This window comes from Pipistrellus hanaki (genome assembly GCF_964339955.1).
Source record: "Pipistrellus hanaki genome assembly, chromosome: 7".
In the NCBI taxonomy this organism is placed as follows: domain Eukaryota; kingdom Metazoa; phylum Chordata; class Mammalia; order Chiroptera; family Vespertilionidae; genus Pipistrellus; species Pipistrellus hanaki.
This window is the reverse complement of record NC_140509.1, coordinates 13472124-13498543: the sequence shown is the minus strand read 5'-3', so window position 1 is coordinate 13498543 and position 26420 is coordinate 13472124.

Here is a 26420-nt window from a genome sequence, read left to right as displayed (position 1 = left end):
AGCCGTTCTCCCCATAATGAGTCCTGCAGTACAGAGCGGCCCTCCATGAAAGGTTTGCATGCGGGCAAACGTGAATGAATAGACTATGAAAGAAAGGCCAAGTTCAAGGTGTCAGCTGGGCTGTGGGAGAGGCATAGTCATAAGTAAGTCATGGCCCCTGCCCTTGAGAAGTTCACTGTCTCCTGGGGCTGGAGATGTTTGAACAACTGACAGGAAACCACTCAGAATGGAGCCCATGCTAAGCAGACTCCATGTGGCAGGGCAGGGCCAACTTCGAGGAATTAAGAAAGCCAAGTCCCAGCTAAAACCTTGGGGACTGATCTCAGAGAAAGCAGCACAAATTCTTATGACATCGGTTGCTTTTTTTTCAACTCTTGCAGTAGTGAAGTCATAAAAGCCACCGTGCTCTACCAGATTCGCCAGGGGGACTTGGCTGGCTACAGAGGGAAAGTCTGTTTACATTAAAAAGAAAAAAAGAAAAAAATCAGTTCAATTACTGCAAGAAAACCAAAAATCAGAAAAAGCTGTCGATGGCTTAATATGCTCTTTAGCGGCTTCAGAAGATCTGAGTCATGCCTTTTCCTAATACTACAGTGTGTCTTCCCCTGTCAAAACCCACCGCCGCAAAGGGAAGCGGAAGATGGCCTCCCGGAGACCGCTCAAGGCGGCCGCATGAGCCTGGTGCCAACGTGTTAGCTCATCGCCCCGAGCGCGGAGGGAGTCCTTTTAGGAAATTGATTTTCCTTGGATAAAGTCACTTCCCCTCTCGGCACCTCGGTCTCTTCCACTAAGACGAAGCGGTTGGATGAGATCAAGCATGGCAAATGTGTGCACACTTGCTGCTCCTGCCTGCTCCGAGCCCGCAGCGGACATTGCTAATGGATCTAAGCACCCTTCCCCGCGAGCCAGCCCTGCCGGCTACACTCAGCAGAGCATTGCAGCCACCCACCATCCATCCGGGGAACAGATGTTTGCCTCAAACCGACTAATCATCTCTGACCTCCGATTCCCCAGAATTCTGAGTGAAAAAGCCCTGGTAGAGAATACACCAACAGGGAAAAGCCATGCAGACAATGGCTTCACACCGTTGATGTCAGCAACCAAGAAGTTATGGGGAGACAGAGTGTCCAGCGGAGCTGAGATGCCAGCAGAAGATCTGACCCATGCACCCCCTCCTCCCTAATGGGGCTTATGAGTTGGGTAGGGGGGCAGAAATGAGAGAGGAGAGATAAACCACAGTGCAACACGAAAGGTCAGGGCAGCGACCGAGGGTGGTTGGGCTGCAGGAGGCAGAGGTGATAGGGGGGAGGGGGGCAGTTGGAACAGGTTTCCCAGGAAATGGAGACTTGAGTGGAACCTTGAAGGATAAGCAGAGTAGACAAAACAGCGAGAAGAGCCAAGGTCACACAGAAATCGGGCCCCTCTCTGGGCTCTCAGGAGGGATAAGTGGGCCCGTCTCCTCAGTCTCTGTTTCTTTGCAGAGAGCTCCATCCCTAACCCATTTATTCCCCCAGGGATGTCAGGCCCATGGGGACCATAGGTGGTACGGGATGGGGAAGGAACTGAAGAAATCCGCATTCCATGGCATCGTGCTCCCCACAAAGGCAATCCCGGGACAAAGCTTAATGGTGCGTGAGCACTTTGTCCGCTTCCGCTCATGGGCCGTGCTCAGCACAGAAGCTGGAAATGAAAGGACCGGAGTGACCCCTAATTGTAACTGCACAAACGCAGGACGTAAAAAGGCTGGGTGCCTTTCAAAGAGGTTGCCCCAAGTCTTCATTCCAGAAATAGAGCAGAACAATCTGCGGTGCAAGTAGCAGGACCGAAAGTAGAACAAGAAAAGGTACATGTACAAAGGAAAATATAGTTTGATCTGCCACTGACTTCTACAGAGGAGCATTGTGGGAATCCGCTGCAGCCAAGTGGTATATGGGGGTATTGGAGGTCTCCTTCTGTGCCTCTCTCCCGGGTCTGGCCTCAGGGCAGTTGGACAGCAGACTCACAGCAGTGGGCAGGTTGGAGGGAAGCTGGAGCTTGCTGGGTGCCAGGACGGTGAACCCCGCGCAAGCCCAGATACATAACACATTGCCGGAGCAGCCCCCAGACCACCATGGTCCAGTCAGACCTTCTGTCTGCTGTGTGCCCAGCTCTCAGTACTTCTACATAACACAGTTACAGAGGAAGGGACGGTTAGGTGGGCCTTGAGCTGTGCCCTTGTGGACAGAGGAAGCAGCTGTCCACTTGGGATCCAAAATGGGAGTAGAGGACAGGTGTTTATGAACTCTGGAAGCTAATCTGTTTGTTTGTTTTTTCCTGACTCTATGACCCTTTACCCATGAAGACCTCCAGTTTATTTATTTTTAAACTTATTTTTATTGATTTCAGAGAGGAAGGGGGAGGAAGAGAAAGAAATGTCAATGACGAGAGAAATCATTGACTGGCTACCTCCTGCACGCTCCCCCACTCCCACCCCCTGACTGGGGATCGAGCCCACAACCCAGGCATGTGCCCTTGACCGGAATTGAACCTGGGACCCTTCAGTCCACAAGCTGATATTCTATCCACTGAGCCAAACCAGCTGGGGCTCTCCAGTTTATTCAGATAGAGGCCTTTCAGGGGTACTTTGCTTCTATTTTACCCTCCCGCACTGTGCCTCATATCATAGTATGCCTGAACTATTGAAAACCTCTGGGGCCCTTCAGTGCATCCCACTGCCCCAACATGTCCCCATACCTTCTGTTCTAATGCTTTTATTTGTTATTATCTGGGGGGGGAAATACACTCAAGAGCTTTGATGGGCTTGAATGTCAATTAAAATATATAGCTTGGAATCTGGAAACTACCCAAATGTTCACCAACAAGGCATTCAATGGAATACTATACAGCAACGAAGACGGACAAATGAAAACCACACTCAACAATACGAAATCAGGTAAAAGTAATCCACAAGAGTCGGGAAGGTGGTTCTCTCTGCAGAGTAGGGCTGGGCTGTGGTATGAGGGGGCTTCTGGGGACTGGCCATGTTCTATTTCTTGATTTGGCTGGTGGTTCCTTGGGTGTGGTCTGTTTATGAAAATTTGTCAAAAGCTGTATGGTTGGGATCTGTGTACTTTATGCATATCATACACCAGAAAAAGGCTCTTTACGTCTGTGTCTTACATTAAAAGTTACCCAATGTCTAAAACACCCAGAACAGGTAAATCCAAAGAGACAGACGGCAGACTGGCAGTTGCCAGAGGTTAGGAGGGTGAGGAGTGACTGCTTAATGGGCAGGAGGTTTTCTTTTCGGGGTGATGAAATGTCTTGGAACTAGACAGGGATGGCGGTTACACAACATTGTGAATGTACTGAATGCCACTGGACTGTTCCCTTTAAAATGGTTAATGGTTAATTTTATGCTATGTGAGTTTTACCTCAAAAAAAGAAAGTGCTGTAGGATGGGCCGCCACCTAAAAGCCATCTTTGTTGCTGTAATCCCTGCTGCTTGGCAGCGCGGCCGGCCCTCCTGGCTCACGCCGTGGTCGCAGACGCTGAGGTTGAGGAGGCCCAGCTCTGAGCTCCAGACCCTGAGGGTCCCAGGATGATGCCATCAGCTATTCCACTGAAGGGGCTCCCGAGACTTTAACAAACAAAAAACACCATGACACCTTCTCGGGGCCCTCAGGTGATGACGCCTGGGCCTGCAGAGTGCCAAGCTTCGCCCCACGGCCCAGGGCCAGGGCTGCCCCAGAGCTGACGTCCCTCCCCAGGCAGCGCTGGCCTGGAGGCTCCCCACCAGCCTGTGTGGAAACTCACACACACATACACGCCCCTGTGTGCACCCCTGTGCGCACCCCGCTGCAGAGCGAGGGCCACGCACACTGTTATCCCTTTCTTAGCAATAATGTTTAGGTTCGAGAAAGGGTTCCAAGATATATATAATCCCTCATGCTGAGTAAGGACTGCAGGCCTGACTCGGGAGCTGCCCGGCTACTGCTCTCTCCAGGAATGTTATTGCACCCGCCGGTGGCCGGCGCTCGAGATGGGTGCCTCTCAATGTCCTCATTATGCGCCCGTATTTTTCAGGTCGTGTAATTCAGCTGTAAAAATGTGCCCCCGGCTGCACCTGGCATAGGAGTGGCACCGAGGGGTGTGTTTATTTTTTTTTAAGGTGTGTTAAAAATAAATTTTAATAAGAGAAAGAGAGAGGAAAAGAGAGAGAGCCAGGGACCGAGACTGTGTTTAATTTGAACTACGGGGGGAAAGGCATGAAGAGGAGGTTTGAGATCCGGTGCTGTATGTGTATGTGTGCATGTGTGCGTGCACGTGTGTGTGTGTGTGTGTGTGTGCGCGCGCGCGCGCTCAAGCGAATGTATGCTCTCCTGAGTAACTCAAAGCCAGCTTTGTTTATTAAACTGAGATTTTCCAGATCGTTAGGCTGTGATGTGGCTTAGTTTATATTGTATAATATCCCATTTTAAACACACACAGGTACATAAGCGAAAACCAACTGAGCTACTTCAATTAGTAAGCGTATGGGCAGCAATTAAGTTTAAATGAACATTTTCATGGTTTTCTTTCCCTCTCCCCTTCCTTCCCTTGGTCATGCAGTTAAATGAACTCCACCTCTATCTGTGAGACCAGAAGCTCAGGTTCAGGCTCTGGAGCCCAGAGCGGACAGATGGAGGACTGCAGAGCCCAGACGCCACGCCTGGGAGGCAGGGCCTTCCTCGCCCGCAACCCCAGGCGCAGGAGAGAGCCATCCCCACTGCCAGCAAGCCCCAGCCCGAGGGAGTGAAGATGCACCACAGGTGACCTCATCATCCAAACCAAACCCAGAACATGGAGCCCCCCAAAATGTCCCATTCCCACTTCTGGCCGAGAGAAGCTGTTTGGGAAATGCCATGAGGAATATTGGGCTTTCTGGATTATTTTCAGTGATTTATGAGAAATACCGGGATGGGCATTCCGGGGAGGGCTGGGATAGTGCCCGTAATGAGAAGTGTGGGGACAGCGAGGGGTGATAGTGGCACGCCCTGTATCTATTTGGCCTCGTAGGCTTTGATGCTGAAGTTTGGGCTTGTCCATGTCCCCGGGCCCCAGGTATTGTGTTTTCACCGAAGCACTGTACACACTGGGAGCAAGACAAGGCTCAATGGACCACCGGAGGGGGGGCGGGGCCATGGGTAGATAACACAGCCCCAAGGTCAGACAGCCCTCCCCCCTCCCTCGCTGCCATCAGACCCTGGGGGTCTAGGGATTCCTCAATGTGACCACATACATTTTTAAGGGCACTATCTAGGGCCACCCGGGGCACCATCTAGGGCCACCCAGAGCTGAGGGTGCCCTTCTTCCATAAACAGAAGCAGCCCCCCCACCACCACCACACACCTTCCCTGGTCTGTCCCTCCACCTGCCTGTCAGGCCCCTCCAACCCAGTGCCACACCTTCTGCCGGGCCACTCTGCCATTGCAGCCGGAGCACAGCCAGGATGGCTTAGCCCTAAGATCGGAGGAGTCTCTCTTTAAAATGCCCCGGCAAGAGGCGGGAAACCTCTCTTTCGCTGGTGGTCAGTCTGACCCACTGGAGTTGACCGTGTGTAGGCACTGCTTCCTCTCAGAAATCAGTCCGGCCTGCAACTCCCCATTTGGCCTTCCTCAGGCGCCACCTGGTGTCCGAGAGGGTCCCTGCGGGTGGGCTCGGGCCTCAGGGAAAGAGTGCAAGTGGTTTTTGCATTTGTCTTCTTTTAGGCCCAGAAAGGCTGGGTGGTGAACGCTGGGGTCTGTCTGGATTCCAACAGCTGAGCAGACACAAGCGAACGAGGGACATTTCCTGCCTTGAAGGACCTGCCATGGTCAGGGTCAGGGCCGGCTTTCACCAGGAGCTGTCCGAGACCCTCAGTCGGTACTCCAGAGGTGTGTTCTGCTTTTACTGTGCGTGAGAGAGAAAGGATCCCGGGATAACGGATTGGTTGGGTGCCAGGTGGGGTTTCTGCCTTATCTCAGCCACGTACAAGCCGTGTGATCTGGGGCAGGTTATTCAAATCTCTCGGAGCCTCCCTTTCTTTATCTGTGAAATTGGAAGGACGATACCCACTGGAGAGCGCTGTGTGAGATTTAAAATGAGAGAAGTCCTCCCAGTTCTCGGCAGCCTGTCCCTGCTCAATAAATGCTGCTATCTTCTTTTCATAGCAGGCATAAGGAGACGTAAATAAAAAATATGGGTAATGGAAAGAGTTCGAGACATGGTGACAGTAGTATCTGTTTCTCGGGGTGTGTGGGGTAATGTGCAGAGCAATTGGGGATGGAGGGAACCTCTTCATTCTGATTTTTCTCCCAACATCCAGAGTTTTTAGCACTTTTTAAAATTAATTTTATTGGGTTGACCCTGGTTAATAAAACCATGTAGATTTCAAGTGGGATATAAAACTGACAGCAATAAATGAACAAGCAAGAAAAACGAACAAAAGCTTAGGCCACAGTAGGTGGTTCCGGGTCTGCAGGACTGGGAAGGGGCGTCTGAACGGACCCCCTACTCGGTGCTCAGCTCCGTCAAAGAAGCTAAGGGCTCCTTTCCGCTCCAAACCCTTATTACCCGAGGCTGGTGGATAAGTAACAAGACAAGTCACTGTTGGCTACACTTTGTGGGGAAAACCTCCAGGGCCCAGTGTGCCCAGCACAGATCCGCTTCATGTCCATCCCCATGTACTGAGCGCCTACATAGGAGAAGCACGGCCAGGTATTTTACAGCCCTCTGAGGTCAGAATCGTTGTCCTGTGGCATCGATGGGACCTCGGGGCAATCAGGCCATTTGCCTGGTGCCTCACATTTAGGAGCAGGGAGGTCCGCACAGTCCCAGGTCCAAGGCGCTCTCTTCCCGCCTCTCCCCACTGCCCCTCAGAGCCCGCGGCCTCTTTGGGGCCGGAGCGACAGCCTGTCCCTCAACCAACCAAGCAACTCTCTCCCCCAGCCCGGGCCCCAGCATAAATCACGTCCCGGTTCCTGCCCACGGGTCATTGGTTGGGCTCCCAGCTGTCTTCCGCGTAGTTCCTGGCGTGTGGCTATATTAAGAATGTGAACCGTAACATTAACACTTAAAAAAAAAAGTCCAAAAAAAAAAAAAAAAGGAAGAGAGAACGAAATACCCCTAAAGAGTCTAATGTCAAGTCCAGCCAAGGGTCATAAATCAATGTCAGTAAATTTATAAACAGTTCATAAATGTAAGTGCCTTTTACAGGCCTGTTTGTTATTGTGTCGGGGCTGAGGTGGGGGCAGGGCTGGGGCCGGGAGGAGCACTCCACCCATCTGTCTTCCAGCGGGAGCTGCTCACATGGCTCCTGCCCCTCCAGCAGCAGGAGGAGCCGGGAAAGGGCCAGCCCCAGTCCAATGCTGACGCCCAGGTGGCGGGGCCTGGCGGAACCTCAAGGGCGGGAAAGAGCTGGCCTGGAGGACAGGTGAGCTGAGCCCTGGCCTCGAACTGAGGGCCGGAGGATATTCGCAGCAATGAGAACATCACCAGGTTCTCTCTAGGTTCTCATTTTTACTTTTCTAAGGTATTTTGCTCTTAGGGGCTCTGGGGTGTGCTAAGCTAAGGGGTGTGGTCCAAAGGGAATACTATAAAGCAGAGAGCTGCCGAAACCGGCTTTGCTCAGTGGATAGAGCGTCAGCCTGCGGACTGAAAGGTCCCAGATTCGATTCTGGTCAAGGGCATGTGCCTTGGTTGCAGGCACATCCCCAGTGGGGGGTGTGCAGGAGGCAGCTGATCGATGATTCTCTCTCATTGATATTTCTAACTCTCTATCCCTCTCTCTTCCTCTCTGTAAAAAATCAATAAAATATATTTTTTTAAAAAGCAGAGAGCCAAATTCTTCACACACAGTTCCTCCTGCACACGCTGACAGCACCCCACCCTGGCCTGGCCTTCACCCAGCCAATTCCAGAACGGGTTTACCGTGAGGCTTCGTCATATCGCAGCCTCTGCCAGTGGAGCACGGTGACTCTGGCTGGAGACTCTGGTTTTGGAAATGAAAGCCAAGAATGGCTGCCATCCGTTCACCGTGGGAGCTCACAAAGCAGGTCTTCAAAAGAGCTCCTCAGCTTTTCTCCATCTCTCCATCAAGACTAGGAAACACACAGTATCCCCTCCATTATCTTTATTTTTCTCTCCTCCTACGTATCCCTTCACCTGCACACATGCCACTTCCCTATCCGCCCCAGACCAAGAGACTCTATGCAAGTGAGCTCTTGCCCATGGGTCCTTGAGGTGCAGGGAAAGGTGTGGGGGTGCCCTCTTCTTCTCTCCAGAAGCTCCAGCTTCTGGACCCTCAGCGCAGACCCAGCCCAGACACCCTGGGATACAGCTACCACAACACCTGCGGGCCAAGTAGCTGGTGGACAAGCGTAGAGTGCGTGTGGGTATTGACCTCTCATCTCAGCCACCCACTTAGGAGTCCTGGTCTCTGCTCTATCATCGGCGATCAGCTCAAAACATTCATGAGGATCCATCGCAGCCGGGCCCCCTTGTAACTCTGCTATCATGCTTTCCCAACTCAAGATCCATGAGGCTCTCTGCAACGGCACCTGATGATGGTAGGAGCATAGACCTGGCGCCTTCCCACCCCAGGTCTGAGACACATGCATTTCTAAGCCTGGTCGTAATTCTGACACAAAGCAGCTCTCCTTTTAGGGAGACTTTTTTTAAAAAAAATGCATCGTCCCATTTGTCATAAAGGCTGTTCTATTCCTCCATAACCTTGCCCCCCATTTTCAGGAGACTCGGTCACTGCACACTCTTCCCGAGGCTGCGGGCTGACAGACCCGCCATGAAAAATCTCAGCCTACGGCACCTTTCCCGGCCGGCGCTAAACAGGGATTTCATTTATTTGAAAAGTAGGTATTAAATATGTCAGATAAAGGAAGTTCAATGTAATGCGGCCCAATTCCACACTCGGTTCCATATGCGTAAATCCCGCTGATGGAGAACAGAGTGCGGCCGGAGGAGCACGAGGTCCCCGGTCTGCGGGAGGAAATTGCGCTCTTGATGGATCTTAGCTGACACTCTAATGGACCTCAAATCGCGACTGCTAACACGGGAAGGGGCCCGAGCTCCTGATCGGGCTGCTTTGGGTTGGTTGTTTTGTTGTTTAAGCTTCACGGGCTGTCATGTTCTTCGCTTTCTTCCCTGGTTTGATTCTCTAAGTCCCAGTAAACATGTGCCGCTTCTCCCGGAGCCTTTGTTTCAGTTCAGTTTGGCTGGAGGGGAGTTTTCCGAGAGGGTGTCTGGTTGCTTGGCCAGGGGGCAAGCAAACTGTTCAGAGCCTGGGGATGGGGAGCAGCCAGAAGGCCCTGAGCCTCTGGGACTGCATGGCCAGCCTTGCTCCTCAGAGTGTGGTCCCGGGGCCAGCAGCAGCCGGCACCCTGGGGAGCTCGCTGGAAACGTGGGGTGTCAGGCCCCTGTCCGACCTCCTGAGTCCAGATCTGCATTTTAACACGATTCCGGGTGATGGATGTGCACATCCCCATTTGAGAAGCCCTGGATTAGAGAACAGAAACTGGACGTGACCCGCTCCTCTGACACGAATTTATCACCAGGCATTATCTGAAGAACTGCAGGAATTCGGTTCAGATGTTTGTGATCACGCTGCAGGAGGAACTCCCCAGCCCTGGCTGTGTTAGAATCACCGAGGGAATTTTAAAAATAAAAATAAAAATATGGATGTGCGGGCCCAACCCGAGACTGTGATTCAACTGGTGTCTGGGAAGGGGCCCTGGCCTCGTATTGACTTATCCCGGTCTTTCCACTGTGCCGCCGTGGCTGGGGGCCCCGGAAAAATGGGCCCCTTTAGGAGTGGGAGTCATGCGGCTTTTTTACGCACCCATCATGTGCAGCGTGCCGGGTGTGGCGATGATACAGAAACGGACACCGTGACCATGTCTGTGTAGCCTCCCAAGGTGCTCCCCATCGTGGTGTTGAGAGGTGACCGTGTCCTGTGAGGGGAGTTGAGGGGTGAGTCCCCGGCATGGAGCGATGGGACAGGACTGAGCAGAGAGAGACGGGAAGGGCTGGATCTGAGAGAGCAGGCCTGAGTGATATGTTAGAGGTGAAAGGAACCTTCTGGTTTTTCCACAAAATACTATGTAACAGGATTTTTTTAGCCTCGGGACCATAATAATAATAATCTGGGGGCTATCCTATGCATTGTAGGGTGTTTAGTCACATCCCTGGCCTCTACTTGCCAGTAGAGGCAACCAGAAATGTCTCCCGATTTTGCCCAATGTTCCCTGGGAACAAAAGTGCCTCTGGTTGAAAACCATTGGCATGGAGCAATGAAGGAAGAGGGTGGAACGCCCGGACACTGGCATGTGTTGTTTAAGAATGAAAAGTAAGTTGCCAATGACGGAGATATTAGTCCCAATAAAAAGGCGCGTGTGTGTGTGTGTGTGTGTGTGTGTGTGTGTGTGTTTACGGGGGTCGTGTGCCCTCGTAACACAAAACAGTGGAAGTGGTATCCCCTTTCTAAATGGTTAAAGCTTGCATGCTGGCATTCAATTACCTGGACTCCAATCCCAGCTCTACCACTTATAACCTACCCTGGCCAATGTCCTTAATCTCCATGTGCCTCAGTTTCTTCATCTGTAAAATGGAATTTGCATGGCCGACCTCAATGGATTGTTCTGAAGATTAAGTTCAATCACTTAGAAGAGATAAAGCATTTCTGGCCAAGCCTAGCACATGGTAAGCAGTTGCCAGGTTTGAGCCATAACTGACATTACTAGCTCCGAGGAGGAAGGCTGGAATATAGGGAGGAAGGGAGACTTTTGTTTTGTAAAGTCCTGTTTGCTTAAAGCCATATAATGAGACATTACTTATATATTAATTGTATAAGAAAGCACGCACTCGCGCAGGCACACACACACACACAAACACACACACACACATAAAAGAAGTAAATGTTCTGGTTCAGCCCATCTCATCCTTTTAAATAAACTTTTTATTTTGGAATAATTTTAGATTTATCCCCCCAAAAGTTGCAAAATAGCACAGCATGTTCCCTCACACCTCTCACCTAGTTCCAGTTTCCACTGATGTTATTATTTTACATTTCCATTGTGCAATTGTCAAAAACTAAGAAACATTGATACATTCGCATTCACTAAACTCCAGGCTTCATTGGGATTCCCTACCCACCCCCCCAATACCCCTTTTCTGTTCCAGGATCCTATCCGAGACACCGCAGAGCATTTAGTCATCATGTCTCCTGAGCCTCCCTGGCTGTAACAGCTCCTCAGTCTGTCTTTGTTTTCCATGACCTCCTTCCTCACTGCTGAAGAGTACCGGACAGGCATCTCGTAGAAATCCCCTGAATTTGGGCTTGTCTGGTGTTTGCTCATGACTAGACGGGGGCTGTGAGTTTGGGAGAAAACCACAAGGTGAAGTGCCCTTTCAGTGCATCATACCAAAGGCAATGCTGTCAGGGCGACCTATCACTGGTGACGTTGACCTTGACCACCTGGCCAAGGTAGGGTTTGCATGTTTTTCCATGGAAAGCAAACACCTTTCCACACTCTATTCTTTGGAAGCGAGTCACTGAGTGCAGCTCAGACTCCCAGTGGGGGAGAGATGAAGCCCCTTGAAGGAGGAGGGAGTATGGACATATTTGGATTTCTTCTGTGGAAAGATTAGCCTCTCTTCCACCACTTAATTATTCAGTCATCTGCAAGTATGGACTCATGGATATTTATTTTAGACTTTGGCTTATAATACAATAGTGTATTATGTATTTTGTTGCTCAAATACTCACTTTACTTTCATCAGTAGAACGGCCCTGAATTGGGAGCTGGGGGTTGATTTGTGGATCAGGGGCTCCAACTGGGACATGGATCACCAGGTACAGACACAGCATGGGGCCTTTGGTTTTGATTGGTCTCTGTGAAGGCCATGGCCAGCGGGAAGCAGAAAGAACAGAAGCTGTGTCATTTGTGGCAAAACCACTGCCCGTGTAGGGGGATGGAAGGGAGGCCCCAAGGGTGAGGAATGTGGACAAGGTGACCTAGATGTGTGATTTCAAGGCGCTTCCCATCTGTAAAAGCCTGGGCAACCAAGGCCAACATGTGGTTGAGAAAGTGACACTGTGGAGGCCCAGGATTTTCTCAAGCTGTGGGCCCTGCGTTATTTGCAGGGAGGGGAACACAAGTATGTTGAAATCCCATGTGTGAGGTGGAGAACAAAATGTGATGGTAAATCTGTGTCATCACAGGCTCTGATGTTAATGGGGGTGAGGTGCCAATCAGTCAGGCCTGAACGGGAGTCCCCAGATGTGCCCTCCAATCCTGACTCGAAGGCTGAGGCTTCTCTTCTGTCCTATCAGGAGTGCAAAGGCCTGCGGGTGGCCCTCTTTTCTCTCTCCGTGGCTTTTGGCCCTTTCTTCCTTTCCCCAGGATCCTGTCTCTTCCTTCCCTTGGGCTTCCCATGTGGGGTCTCAAGCTTTCTGTTCACCCTTGCCCCGCTCACTGGTCTGAGGGCAGGGACCGGGTGAGGAGAGTAGGTGAGTGGGCCCTGGATCCTGTGAGCAGACCTGTGATTGCCTGCTCTCTTCCAGCACAGCTGGGGCATAAGGATCTAGGGCTCCTCTCTGCCTAGAGTCACGTCGCCCAGTGCCCCATTGTCCTGGCCTCCATATGTGTATTTTTCCAGGAAGACAGGGCATGGGGTGAGGGAGGAGCATCTGTCCTTCCACAAACACTTGTTAGACATCCTGTGGGAAGAATAAAAGACTATTGTTTCCACAAATTAAGAAACAGAAAGGACAGTTATACAAAATTTTCTTGGCTGATGAGTATATGCCTAGCCGGAATCTATCTACAAGGTCAATGTATGTAAAATAATTATTTTTACTTGAAGCTGTTTATTGTATCCTTTGGTGGCAAGAGAACTCTCATGATTTTACTCTTGATCAGAAGGTGAAATTGATTATAAATGGAATCTGAAAACTCAGCCTAATCTGACCCACAGATTTGGGCAGCTGAGGGTACAGGCCTGGTTTGGAGGGAGGCTTGGCCAAGGACATGCCCAAGGTGTCTTTCCAGCTAACTGGAAGCCATGGGCTTCTCCAAGACTTCTTCCCATGTGGTCTGACTGGTCAAGGCAAGAATAACTCACACTGGAAGAAGACATGAGTCAAAGAGAATGGCCTCCAGGAGGAGAGAGAGCAGACGGCCTGACCACAGGCAGGCCCCTGGGGCTGCTTCCGACTCCCACAGGCCACAGGAGAGCCTTCCTGGAAACTGAATCCTCTGGCCAGGACATTTATTTTTTTAACACCAAAATGAACTATATGTGGACCCTGGGACTCAGACCATCAGAGAGGAAGAGGAAGAGGGATGAGATTGCATAGTGCCTGTAGATCAACAGCCTGAAACCACCCAGGTGGTGACATGTAAATGGAAGAACACTCCATCCGACCAGGTGTGGCTCCCCCTCCTAACCAGTGCCACACAGATGAAACTCACCTGGCCAACCTGGCAACCTTATTGTGAGATGCCTTGGGTTTTGTGAAGGTAGGAGAGACCGAAGGTTGTCCTCTCTGGCAGGTCGCCATGAGCAGGCGAACAGGGAATGCTCATGGCTGATTCTGTTTCCTACAGGAGTTTGTACCAGGGCAGCACAGGACAAGGAAGATACGGTCGCTGCCACCCATGAGCTGACTGTCTTCTTGAAAATATAAATCTTGCCTGGGAAATAGTGTAGCCCCGGGGGTGGAGAGGCATCCGATAGTGTGGATTGGAGCCTCAGCTGGGCTACCGGTATTTATGGGATGCGTGTTAGCATCTGCATTGGTGATGTCATTATTATCTTCCTCATGATACAGTTGAACTGATCAAGGACATGTCAAGAGAGATTGGTGGGACATGCTCATGAATGACTTCCTAAATGGGCTGCAGAGGGCCAGCTCACCATTGACATCAATCCTATTGTAATGTGAACAATTCCTTCTGCAAAGCAGGCTACGGTCACTCCCTGAGGACGCACCCAATAGTCCTTTCAGGTGTAGGGCAGGTGTCCTTGCATTCATGCTTAACTCTACTTTTCAGGTCCTCAGCATCCTAAGGACACTTCCAGGTGGCATCCAGGCAGGCGACCTGACTGCCCAAGAAGCCTGCTGTCTCAGGGCTCTCATTCCTCAGAAGTGGACCTGACAGCTTCCTGGAGCAGGCCTGGAGCAAGGCTGGGCTGTGTCTCCTTTCTTCTCTCATTACCCAGGGAGGAGAACCAGGCCCTGTCTGCGGCTCCTGCCCAGCTTCGCATCCTCCTCTCCTGACAGCAAGAAGCCTGGCTTGGAAGATCCAAGGGGACTCCAGGATAGACCACACCCCCCAGACTCAGCCCAGAGAAGGAAAGGACCTTTGAGATCCCTCAGTGTGTTTGACACAGGAATGTGCAGGGAGCCCTGGGCTCCAGGAGGAGCCAGAAGCAGAATGTTTGGGCAGAAATGTCCCCACAGATGCTTATCAGTGGGTTTGGTTTGTTGTTGCCTCACCCATCTTGGAAACCACAAGGGCCCTAAAGAGAGATACATGGACAACCTCTAACTGACAAATCTGAGGTCAAAAATTTCCCAAGCTTCCATCCACTTTTATCTTTCTGTCTTTCATTCTTAATATGGCCCTGGTAGAAGTTTGGGAAGCTCTCGAGTAATGGTAAGCACTGTGTTAGATGATGATGATGGCTACCACTTATTATGCACCTGTCCATATAAACCAGCTCCTGGGATAACTGATTCACAGGCATTACTTATATCCTCAGAAGAACCATACAGAGTAGGTGATGTGGAAATTGAGGTCAAAAGAAGCTTAAAAACTTGCTTAAGGTTACACAGTAAGTCAGTAGTTGAGAAAGAGGTATAAAATTAAGTCTACCTGACCCAAAATTCTTTTTTTTTTCTCCACTAAATCACTGCCAACCAAATTCTGTGATACAGATATTCCAATTCAGGACCACCCATATCATGGCACACATAGGAAGCATAACATTTGAATGGCATGGACCAGCAAACAGATGCTGCTGTTTATGGAGGTGTGACATGCCTGGGGCTCTGGCAGCTCCACATCTGGCTCAGCAGTGAGGGGTGAATGGATCAAGATTTCCACACTTCGTGACCCATCCCCAAACCCTACTTTTGGAAATTCTGTCTTAAATTGTTGATTAAATCGGAACTTTCCAACTTTGGGTAGTCATTAGAATCACCTGGGGAGCTTTAAAAGTTATCTATGTTAGCCGAGACTGGTTTGGCTCAGTGGATAGAGCACCGGCCTGCAGATTGAAAGGTCCCGGGTTCGATTCTGGTCAAGGGTATGTACCTTGGTTGCAGGCACATCCCCAGTAGGGGGTGTGCAAGAGGCAACTAATCAATGATTCTCTCTCATCGATGTTTCTAACTCTCTATCCCTCTCTCTTTCTCTCTGTAAAATATCAATAATATATATATATATATATATATATATATATATATATATATATATATTTTTTTTTTTTTTTTTAAGATACCTATGTTAAGCCATGCACACTCCTTGGGAATGGGGCTTGGGTGTGGGTACTTTGGAGAATGACTGCTGTTCTTGATTATGCCTCATCCACACAACATTCCCCCTTCACTCCCTAATCCTGGTCCAGCCTCATGTTCCAACCCTCATCATGTACACACACACACTGCATGCCTTAAAGAGCAAATACCGCAAAGACCATGTCTGTCTTATTCATCCCTAGACACCATGACTAGCACAAGGTCTGGCATCTAGTAGATGCACAATGAATTTTTTTAAATGAATAAATGATTATCTTGGAAAGAGTTTAGGCAAGGTTCTTACATTTTCCTAACTGAATGGCAACTTTTCACATAGCATGATGGTGTCACATAAGGGACTAATACTTGCTGAGTTAATTTTTTTCCTTTACAGTTACTAGTAGAATTTGAAACATCAGTTTGTACTTTAACACAGAGGTCTCCACACTAACTACAAATGATAATCATGTGAGTATCTAAATATACTTATCCAGACCAACTCTTTCCTTCAGTTCAGGAAAAAAAAGAAAAAAGAAAAAAAAAGAGAGCTTTTGCTCTCCTCAGGCTCATATGAACATATTGCATTGAGACTCAAATAGAGGGAGTGACTTTAGCTCAGTGACAGTCATATGTCCACTTACCTGGAGGAGAGCACCCAGGGAGGAAACGAAGGAACAGGGAAATGTAAACTATAGCATGTGAGACAGAAGGGAGACCGAGAGGCTTAGCATCCTGGTGCCAATTGCTCAGCTCTGGGTCTTGAATAAGACAGAAAGGCTCAGGAAGAACCATACAGAATAGATGACCCCAGCGTCTCTCAGGCTAAATGACCACCTTAGCGTCTATCGCATCTCTGAGGAGTAAGAAGCTCTGTCAGATAAAAAGGTTGTAGAATGCTTCCTAGAAAAGGTCAACATCAACTGAGATTTCTGCTCCTAGGAATGTGGTAGACTAGGTGTCCAGAATAGCCCCCTCCTCAAAACAACCAAAAATGCAGGGGATACATATGTATTATCTTCAAATACTCCATGAATTAGCAAGAAAGAACTGAATACTCTGGCCAAGGAAATAAATGAAGGTAGAAGTCAGAAGGTGAGAAGAGCATTGAAAAGCACTTCAAGGAATTTTCTGGATCTCGTGAACTTGAGAATTGATATTTTTGGAACCCTTTGAGGTTTTGTGGACAGGAAACCAAGGCCAGGTCTATCTAATAAAAAATGTCTCATAAAATTAGACTCTCCAAGGACTGTACCCCCCATGTAAGAAAGGACCAGATATAAATCCAACCCCTGTTTCAGATTTGGGGAGCAGGTAGCACCTACAAGACAAGTTTCTTATCCGGATTCTTGGCACTGGAGTGGAGGCAGGAATATATCTCTTGAGAATTACAAACCAGACTTCTTATAAAATTGTAGCTGGAATTCACTCAACCTGGGTCATCTGAAAGGAAAAAAAAAAAAAACGGGCAGAAATTTTAGATTAAATTCTATCAGATTAGACTATCAACAGGCACCCAAAAAGGCGAACGGAAATCTTCTCTGAAAATATTCACCTTTTCCCTAGTCCTCAAAGAATCTCCAATAATTTCTTAGGAGTACAAGAAGCTCACAGCTAAAAATTGCCACCAAGACCAAGAGCCAGCAGAAGTGGCAGGCAGCAGAATCAGCTTGCAATGACTTCTGCTTGTGAACTTATCAAACAGAATATAAATGCTTCCCAATAAATGGAAGATAGACTTTAAAACTTGAGGAAATATTAAGCAGATCTGTAAAAAGAATAAAACAGAACTTCTTGAAAATAAAAGTCTGGAAATAAAATAGAAATTAAAAACTCAATGGATATATTTAACAGCAGACTATATACCACACGAAGAGACACTTTGAGACCTGGATTCATCCCAGAGTGATAAAGAGGCAGAAAATGTAAAACAGGTTAAATAAAGTATAGAATTCTAGAGTATAGAATGAAAAGATCCAAGATATGTCTAACCAGTGTTTTAATGGGCAAATAAAAAGGAAATGGGGAAGAGGTGATTTGACGGCCCAATAGCTGAGAATGTCTCAGAATCTATGGCTGACACCAAGCCACGGATGCGGAATTTGAGCTGAGTTGCTAAGATAGAAAGCGAGGAATTCTGTTGCTATGAGATGAGGTGTGTGGGAAGCAAGTGGCCTCAGAACATGCTGATGGGACAGCACCTGGAAACTAGCCTTCTATGCACAGGCAGAGGTTCTGAGCCTCAAGGAGGCTTAAGGAGGATGGGAAGCATCAAGAGGTGCCATAGCCCCTGGCAGGATCCCAGGGAAACACGGCCTGCTCCCGGGTGAAGTGGCAGGAACAGCAGGGTGGTTCGATTTTACCATTTGAGGTCAATATCCTTCTGAAAAAGGGAGAGATGAGATAGTGAATGTCCATTGTTTGGAATGGGGAACTGAAGCACGAAGAACAGAGTTCTAAAGGGCAGGTAGGTGACGCCCCAGGATCTGGGCCTTTCTGCGGTTCCCCTGGGCAGGCACCCCTAGGTGATTCACACGGATACTCTGCTTCACTGTGCTGGATACATGAGCCTCAGTGACGGATAGAGCCTCGATGGGACTCTCAAAAGTAAAGCTAAACCACCAAAGGACGTTGTGGCGCGACAGTCTCTCCTGGGCCCAGGTCTGGATGCCTTCCCTCACAGGCAAAGTCCCAATTACCCACGGCCCTCTATCCCTGGTGACTGGCGCCTGGCCAAGGCAGCATGGTGACACCGACGAGTAAAGCTGGGCACAGCAGCTGGCCCTGGGAGCTGGAAGTGGGTCTGACGCATATTGCTCGGCGTGTCATGGGGGGAAACAGAAACTCGGTGCTGGATGGTGTGGGTGCACCGGTTCCCACCCCACCTCCACCTCCTCCACCTTCTCCCGGCTCATTCCAAGATGATTTCGTTTAAAGAGCCGGAGACAGGGTTGGCACTGGTTATGTTCTCCAGCTCAAGTCCAATTCCAGGTCTACCATTGTCTCAGTTACTTAACATCTCTAAGCCTCAGTTTTCTTACCCACACATTGGGCTCTGTATTAACTCTTGGAATTAAATGAGACTGCATATGTCTTTATAAATTTATCAATAAATGATAAATATTGTTATCAGGCTTATTTCTGATATTCCATATTACGATTGAATTCAACAACCAGGAGTTCCTATTTGCCTATGTATGATTAGACATGCTTGCTTTTGGCTTGAGGGTTTGAAGGAGGACTTAGAAAATTGTCATAGAATTTCAAACTAAAGTAGCAAGAATGTTCAAAGGAAGAGTAAAGTGCCTATGGGGACAAGTGAGGTAAGAGTTTTACTTTCTTTAGCTTCATATTCAACAGTGATTCTCAGCCAGGCAGCCTAACCTTTTTCCGTGTCTCAAACACATCCTTGCCACTTTCTTACCCCACTGTGTGAAAGGTGGCCCAAGGGGTGGAGAGTGAGGTGAGGGGTCCCTGGCACAGAGAAACAATGTTTCCATGTGTGCGTCGGAGAGAACGGGCAGTGTGGTTAGAGGGCAGGACCTCCCGTGTATCTGAATCTAAGGGATGGACCCCGTGCCACAGCCAAGACTGCAGACAATTCAAACGTGTGTCATAGACCAAATCATGTTGGGAAATTCCATTGTACACGTCTGAAGAGCAGGCACCGTGGGTGGTCCAAAGGGATCCAGCGAGAACACGACAGTGGGGAAAGAAGGAAAGGAAAAATTAGATTCAATAAAAGGGGGGGGGGGGGGAAATTTCCGAATGGTGAGTTTGTTCTGTTTGGCTGCAATATCAGCCCTCCAGGGAACATGGTGGAACTTGAGTCATTGAAGCCTTGGCTGGGGAGAATCGTGGAGGATGTACAATAGACAAAGCTGGAGTTCGGATTAGTCTGGTGGTGGGAGCAGGGGACCCACTAGGTGATTTTCATCTGCAGGCCTCTGATTCACCAGACGGGCCCCCTGCCGTCAGAGCCCGGCTGCTGGGGGCTGGCTGGGGCTGAGGTGCCGGGCGGGCGGTGCCCGGACACAGTGAAGGGCTGTGTATGTGGAGGGGCCGTTTTCCAGGCCATCGTTGCCTTGTTTCCTCAGACCGACTGGCTGTTTGGAAAGTTAGCTTGTTCCCTCTCATAATAAATTTCACATTTCTTGCAAAGAGTTTGTTTTATGGAAAAAAGAACAGAGGCAGGGGGCGGATATTCCATCTGAGTTTGCAGGAAATAATCTTTTTGATTAGAAGGCTGCCACACATTTCAGATTTTCCAACAGTGCTTAAGTTCACTGCCACATATATTTACGTGTTTGTTGTTGTTTTTTTTAATAAAATACGCGGCTATTAATTATTTGTTTTTCCTAGAAAGTACTGGTTAAGGTTATTTCCGTGAAATGTAACCATTTTTGGTCACTCATGTGATCAATATTTGGTTCAATAGCATGCTCTATGTATGGGGTTTGGTTCATAAAGTTTTTGACATTTGGAACCATCACCATGTACTTAGTATACACCAGGATTATACATTCAACAGCATCTATAGCAAGTCCAATGCTAGGTAAACAGAGCGTGCTCAGTAATTGCACAGGGACTGACTTATTTCGTAAGGTGCCCAAAGTATAACAAGAACACTCCCAGGGCCCCTGCAGGCAGCAAACCTATGGGTGATAAAATCCAAGCCACTTTTGTAGAATGAAGTTGCTTTCCATTTCAGAAACACAAGGTGGCGGGGGTATGGGTATGGGAGGGAGGCAAACTAGATTTTACAGTCAAGAGGCCTGGGTTTGAATGCCACTGGTCTCAGGCGTGACTCATCAGAGGACGTAAGCAATATCTCAGCAGCCCACCTCACGTTGGCTTCTGAAGCTGTGTGATCGGGAGCTATCTCCAGTGCCTTCTGTGGGTACCCTAACTGGACGGAACCTTGCCCAGCACCAGCCAGAGCCACGCTGCCCCAAGTCAGTGATGGGTCTCCTGGCTGCTATTTCTAGGAAAGATGAAACTAGAGTACTCTCATTAAGTAGTAGCTTGTCCAGGGAGTTTTGCCCACACAGCAGAGCCAAGAGAAATCAAGATGGAGGTCTTTTTTAAAAAATATATATTTTACTGATTTTTTTTTACAGAGAGGAAGGCAGAAGGATAGAGAGTTAGAAACATCAATGAGAAAGAAACATCGATCAGCTGCCTCCTGCACACCCCCTACTGGGGATGCGCCCGCAACCAAGGTCAAGGTTGGTTGCGGGCACATCTCCAGTAGGAGGTGTTGCACATCCCGCAACCTTGACCAGAATTGAACCCGGGACCCTTCAGTTCACAGGCCGACGCTCTATCCCCTGAGCCAAACCAGTTAGGGCTCAAGACAGAGGTTTTGGTTCGCATACTGTTTTGGACCTGACTTGCCATGTGATTTTTGACAAGTCCTTCAACCTGTGTCTGGACCATGTGTTCAGTAAATATAAAGGGGCAGTATTACAGTTGTTACCAGCAGTAATTCCTGCAGGGTGAGTTTGTGGGTAGGCTTGTTCATTTGTTTGTGTGTTAGCTGCCCTCAGATATCTTGTTCCTCAAAGGATTTACAACAGCTTAAATATGAGGTAGCACCCTGAAGAAAGCTGTCCAAACCAGACCCCTTTCTCTGGCCCCCTCAATATTTAAGTACTGGTCATTCAAAGATAAGGAGCTGCTGGGTCTGCCTTTCGGATCCTGGCCCTGCTCACCCTTCACCATGTAATTTGGGAAGATCACTTCATTATCTGAAACTTGGAGACTGCAGCGGTTTTAAAACAAGTCCACAAATTCTTCCCATAAAGAGATGATGCCTGATCAACTGGTGTGGCTCAGTGAATTGAACATTCTCCCATTCACCAAGAAGTCACTGGTTTGATTCTCCATCAGTGCACATTCCCAGGTGACCAGCTCAATCCCCAGTAGTGGGGCATGCAGGAAGTAGACGATTGATGTTTCTCTCTCATAGATCTCTCTCTTTTTCTCTTTTCCTCTCCCTTCTTTTCTCTCTAAAAAAATCAATAAAAGGATACTAAAAAAAAAAAAAAAAAAAAAAAAATGTTGCCTAATTCCTCTCCCTTTGAATGCAATAATTCAACGAATTCACTTCTAACTCATTGACATACAGGGGTGGTGGTGGTAGTGATGATGTGTGACTTCCAAGGTTAGGCCTGGTGCTCTCTCTCAGGACACATACTTCTGGAGTTCGGCCGCCTGAGCCACCTTGCTGGAGGGGCCACACGGAGACAGAGACAGTGAGAGATGTCTGGGGCCCCAGCCATTCCAGTTTCCCAGCCAAGGACCAAGCTCATTAGTGAGGAGCCTCCAAGATGATCTAGCCACGTGTGTCCAGTGACTGTAACCTCACGAGAGGCACTGACTCTCTCTCCCCAAGTCCTGACACCCACACTGGGAGGTCATAAACACCTAACTTTAATACTGATCTAAGCCACTCAGCTTTGGGGCCTTATGTTAAGCAGCAAAGATACCTCATACGAGGGCTTTCTATCCTCTCCTCTCCGGGAAACCCCTGAAGACTGAACATTATTCAGGGAGGTCTCAGATGGCAAGCCCAATTGCATCTTGGGAAATATTTCCATGACTGGAACCCACATCCTATGGTTTTCCTGAAACAGATATGGGAATCTAAGGAGCTGGAGACACCTAACTTTATTTTATTTTTTTTTTATTGATATTTTACAGAGAAGAAGGGAGAGAGATAGAGAGCTAGAAACGTCAATGAGAGAGAAACATCGACCAGCTGCCTTTTGCACACCCCCTAACGGGGATGTGCCCGCAACCAAGGTACATGCCCTTGCCGGAATTGAACCCAGGACCTTTCAGTCAGCAGATCCACTCTCTACCACTGAGCCAAACCGGTTTCAGCGAGACACCTAACTTTAATACTGATCTTGTGGAAATCACTTCAGTGCTTTGGGACCTCAGGCTTACCTACTATACACAGAAAAGCCTTTCTCCACTCCTCGTACTTCCCAGGAGTATGAAGTCTACAACCTGGAACTTGCAGGTCGATAAAGCACTTTGACCCCCACAGAAGACCCTGTTTAAATGCAAGTGCTGTCACAGCACATCTTCCTCATACACACCCCGTGTGGGCTCACCACGATCCCCAAAGGCAACGGGAAGGAAAGGCCCAGTTGTGGTTCTCCGGGCCCTCCAGCCCTTGGCCAGTCACCTAGCCCTGCCTGAACAATGAGCAGATTGACCAACAAGCTCCCCATCTCCTCACAGCTGTGGGATGCTGCTAACGAGACAAGAAGAGATAGATTCACTGTCATCAGATGTTACCAAACCAATGAGGAGGCTGACCCAACCCTGCAAACACTGGAATACAACAGGCACAAAATAGCGTTAATTGGGGTGGCGCATTTGAAGACAGCCATGTCTACAGAATTTAAGGCCTAGGCAGGGAAAAAGTCATTTCTTTGGCTGCTCTTGAAGGACGGTGCTATAGTTTGAATGTTTGTGTCCACCAAGATTCATATGTTAAAGCTCAACCCCCGTGCGATGGTGTTAGGAGGCGAGGCCTTTGGCAGATGATTAGGTCATAGGGTGGTGCCCCTATGAATGGAATTAGTGCACTTAGAAGACGAAAGATGATCTCTCGCCCCCATGTGAGGATAGTAGGAGAAGATGGCCATTTGCAAACCAGGAAGAAGGCCCTCCCCAACATGGACCTGCCGACACCCCAATCTGGGGTATCCAGAACTGTGAGACATAAATCTGTTGTTTAAGCCATCAGTCGATGGTGTCTTGTTATAGCAGCCCAAAATGATTAAGGTGGTGTCATAGTCACTATTCTTACTTGTCACTTACTTTTCATTTTTAAATGAAAAAAAGCCATTCTTGTTCATTTAAGAAAGGAAAAAAAGAGGATTTAATTAGGACTCAGCAAGGCCACAAAATATCCATGTGTCCAGAGAACATCAGTGCCTGCTACCTGATAGGTGCCCAGGAATGAGCTGCTGCACAGACTGCTGGGTAAAATGCAGGAGCAAGCGGTGACACATGGAGCATTTCAATTGCACTCTACTAGACTGATTCATCAGCCAGTGTCAATCTAGGAGTCCCATCGAGACTACCTCCATAACCTTCCTACACCAGCTAAGGGAGGTCCCCACATTCTTTCTTGCCCCAGCATCTCCTCCATGTTGCTCCCTCTCCTGCTTAAACCTAGGGTGACCAACCGTCTCGGTCTGCCCAGGATGGAGGGCTTTCCTGGGATGCAAGAGTTTTACTGTTAAAACTGGATGGTGGACCACCTTAAACCCTCAAATGGCTCCTCATCAGCTAAAGATAAAGCCCAAGTTCCTTAACAAGACCATCCATAGGCTGCACACACACACACACACGCACACGCACACGCACACGCACACCCCTGGCCTCTAGCCAGAGAGTGCATTGGGATCCTGTGTGGGCTCCAGCAGGCCCCCAGCTGCCCCGCCCCCTGCACCTTTGTTCATGCTGTTTCCTGAGCCTGGAAGGCCCTCTCGTCTCTTGCATCCCCCTGCCAACCCTCAGCGCTCCTGCTTCAGGTGCAGCTCCTGAACACTTCTCTATCCAAAGGAGTTGAAAACTATGTCCACACCAAACACACAGGCAGCTTTATTCATAGTTGCCAAGACTTGGGAGCAACCAAGATGTCCTTCAGTGAGTGACTGAATCAATAAATTGGCACATCCAGGCAATGGAATTTTATTGATGCTGAAAATAAATGAACTCTCAAGCCATAAAGACACGGAGGAACCTTAGGCCTCTAGTGTGTGTGTGTGTGTGTGTGTGTGTGTGTGTGTGTGTATATATATATATATATATATATATATATATATATATATATATATATAAAGAGAGAGAGAGAGAGAGAGAGAGAAGCCCGGTGCAGAAAATTCATGCGTGGGGATGGGGGGGTGGGGGAGTCCCCTCAGCCCTGCCTGTACCCTCTTGCAATCTGAGACCCCCTCAGGGGATGTCCAACTGCTGGTTTAGGCCTGATCCTTGTGATCAGGCCTAAACCTGCAGTCAGATATCCTCTTACAATCCAGAATTGCTGGCTCCTAACTTCTCACCTGCTTGCCTGATTGCCCCTAACCACTCTGCCTGCCTGCCTGATCACCCCTAACCACCTCTGCCTCGGCCCCCACTGCCACGGCTTGGATGTCCCGAATGACAACTGAAAGGTGGTTTGATTGTCTAGTCTAATTAGCATATTATGCTTTTATATTACAGATATGCAGTGTTTTTCTACTTATGCAGTGTTTTTCTACTTAATCAATAAGAATATGTTTCATGTTTGCCCCTGACCACAGACTTGTCCCCTAAGCCTGCCTATAGGCAGCACGTAGAGACTCTAACCAGCCCTCTAATGGACAGAGATGTTCATCTTTACAGAAAGGAGCCAATCTTTCACCAGGACCCCCACCCAATAGGGCAGAGACAGCACAAAGCAGAGAACATGTCAACCCTTTCCTATTGTTAAAGGGTTGACTTCTTGGGGCTGGCAAAAGACTCCCGCTCCCTGCCCAAAGACACATGCCCTCTCCAAGGCCTGTGGTGAAGTTCATCTCTCCTCACCAGGACTTCAATGTCTTCATTTACTCATCTATTCACACCATCCATTTATTCACCTGTCATTTATTCAACAGACATTAATTTGCACCATGCATTTATTCACACCATGCATTCATTCGCACCATGCATTCGTGATCTCTTTACATCCACTTCATAAACATGTATTTGGGGCAGAGTGTCTTGTTCTGTTTTGTCTTCCCACCCCCCTCAGCATCCAGCCTTCCAGGGCCAAGTTGGGGTGATAAGCACAGAGAGTGGTATCATGGAGGAAATGGATTCCTCAATGGACTCCTGGTTGGCCAGCTCACAAGAGTCCCCTGGCAGTGAAGGGACCAATGGAGCAGGATCCTGGGTGGGATGTTGTAGCTCATCCACTCTCCCACTCCAGCTTCCCCACCTCCTCCCAGAGCTGCCAGGCAGTGTGCCTGCTGCTGCCAGACATGGCCCAGCGGGAAGGAGCGCTGGAGAGCAGAAGCGAATGGGAGGCTAGGGGGCAGCTGGAGAGCGGTGCACAAGTTGAGCAATGTTGCTTCCAGCTGGAAAAGCCACTTTAAGTCTCTTCTACAAAGAGGAAAATGCAAATTCACACTGCATATGGTACTAAATTATATCTAGTTGTCAATGGTTTAATGGGTTTTCAATCTTTGGCTTGTCTTCCCAAGGGCCCTTAAAGTCTTGTGAGTAAAACTGTGTGCTCCTACCACCCACGCTGCTATCCGGCTACCCACGCAGCCAGAGCTATAGAGGCACTAAAGGACAGCGATCAGAACCAGTCAATGGGTGTGCGTCAGAACAGCGTTCCAGGGCTCAAAGCAGCATGCAGAGACATACCCAGGCCCACATCAGATGGACTCTCAGCCTGAAGGGAAGGCATGGAAGGAATACTTAGGCCATCAGGGTTTGGGATGTATGAGTCCCCAGAGAACACTGCCCTCGCTGCCCTCCGTCCCCCCTTCCCCTCGCCAGGGAGAGTACAAAGCGCTGTTGCCATCTTGTGGTGAGCAGAGGTGGGCCTTGGAGTCCTCACTGATTTCTCCTGGCTGGCCTTAAGTAAGAAGCTCCCCAGGGGCTTACCCATGTTCCTGGAAATGCAGTCCTTCCCTCTGGCGTGACTGCCCAACACCTCCTCTGGCCTCAGGGCCTGGATCAGGAGCCACTGGAGATCAGCCGTGTGCTGAAGGAGACTCCTGCCTGGGCCCATCCCTCCTCTGTAAAGCTTTCCTGGCATTGCAAGCCCCTAAGTCCCTTTCAGCTTGTACATGCGGTTTATACTGCATCACTGTTCTGTACAAGG